Raw genomic sequence first — 2,260 nt, 5'->3', positions numbered from 1 at the left:
AATAAGTAAGCAAAAGGGGTGAGGGAGTTGAAGAGCAGGGAGAGGGGCGGTCGGTTAAGGATAGTACGGGGGAGTGAGAGGTATGGGGGAGGATGGGGCGTGGTAAGTAAGCGAGGTGAAAAAATGTTAGTGTGCAAGGGAAATAGATACCGATCTGAGCTGAGTGCACGAAAAGAATATAATTGTGATAATATAGTTACTATTAATCAATTGCAACATTATATCAACTACTATGCGAAATCACAGAATGATACTGCTTTCAGTATTTGAAATTAATGAAGGGTGACAAGTCTGTCACGGAACAGACAAAGCTTGCAGAGCAACGCATAAAACAACCCATGTGGTTGTAAGATATACTTAGACATAAAAGTTCCCGGAGCGGTCAGTACCCCACCATATTTTCAGGTTGGAGAGAGTACTGCCGGGAAGATCACATACGCGGCAAAAATATTACGCAAATTGGGCATTCCAACCCGTTGGGAAATGCCAGCGATAAATCACGTAGAGTCGTAAAAACATTGGGCGCATGACTGGCGCCGGATCGCAGGTGAGCGATAAGAGTGCGTCTGGGCACATATAGAGGACAACATTGGACCCAGCGTGGGGTCGTCACCAAGGACCATGTAATAAACATGAAATGACGTTCGCGATATAGAATAATTAATGAAATAAAGGCTGTGAAAATCTGCCAGCATCTTAATGATAGTCTTGAGAGGAAAGAAGGAAGATCGTTAGGATGACCGAGATAATTTCACATGAATCGATGAATTATGAAAATCACGAACAATATGAAATCGTAGTAGCTGATATAATAGAAATAATCTCTAACGTGAGAGATAATTGGAATAAAAAATAGAAACAATAAATTGAATGTATATTTCTAGTTGTGGGCAGAGTCAGATGGTAATCAGAGTTGACCATTTTACCTGAGTGAGATCGAAGACAGGTTTATATCCGATAATTCAATAGAAAATAGCAGAAGCTAGTAATAACAAAATTAAATATGTGAAGAGAAACACATTGTCATCGAAAAGTTAAATACTCGAAACACTAATGAATAAAATTTACCATAAGTATCACATGAATAATCTAAGAAAAAATAACTTAGTATACATACATATAAATGTAATATCAATATAAATAAATTGTACTGTGATGAATACAGAAAAAAATGTTAATAACAAAAAAGAAAAATGCTAGTGAAAATGAAACCTGCCAAGGCTCTATCGTAAATTGTGAATTCAAGTTATCAAAATCACAAATTTATTTGAAATAAAAGAAAAATTAAACAAACTTGAAATTCGAAAAAATATATATAATAAAATATTTGAATGTGGCATTTCACACACAGGTCAAAAGAGGGGAGAAAATATCATCACTTGACCTGAATTGACCTGGAGTTCTAAATGTTAACAGAACCATTTGTACACATAAAACTTATTTACGTTTTTTTTTTTTTCAATATGAAAAATACAAATAAAACAAATCACATACGTATATACGTACACAAAACAAGAAAAGAAAACAATTTAATATTTGGAATTTAACACCAAGATGACGAATTGATAATGAACTCTGTATATCACATGGACAGAAGGGTCAGGAAGACAGGTCATGGGCGGTCAAAATTCGGGCGTCAAAGACAAGTGTGAACTCAAATGAAAATCATACCTACAAAATATAACTTGCTTATATTAATTCATTTGTTTAATTGAAATTAACTTTTAAACAAATATCACGACACAAGAATATTAAAACGCTAGTGAGGGGGAAATGTGGAAGGAGGGGGTACAAGGAGAGAGGGAAAGTTAGGAACTAGGGTAGGTAGGGAGGTCTGGAGAAAGAAAGAAAAAATGTTCATTTGTGGATAATTCCACATTATCTCAATAATATTCCCACTAATGTATCTTAAAACCGAGCCGAAATAAATATATTGATCAATAACAGATGAAATTTACATAAAAAAGGCACAAGTTAATGCAATGGAAATATAGATAAGAAAATATGCCTAGAATATGCCCACACAGCCATAGAGCATTCGAGAAAAAAAATAATTGAAATTAAAACACGCATGAATGTACCTACATGATGCTTTAGTGTACCATGACCGAGTTAGAAAAAAACACGCCTAAGAAAATTACTCTCGCAAATAAAGTCAAGACAAGGAAATTCGGAGAAACATAGTTGATAATAGAGAATAAAATGCCCTAGCATGAACACTTGTTCAGATCTTTGAGAAACAAACACTGCACTTGTTGAA

The sequence above is a fragment of the Penaeus monodon genome, chromosome 1 (genome assembly GCF_015228065.2).
Source record: "Penaeus monodon isolate SGIC_2016 chromosome 1, NSTDA_Pmon_1, whole genome shotgun sequence".
Taxonomy (NCBI): domain Eukaryota; kingdom Metazoa; phylum Arthropoda; class Malacostraca; order Decapoda; family Penaeidae; genus Penaeus; species Penaeus monodon.
This window is presented reverse-complemented; position numbering follows the sequence as displayed.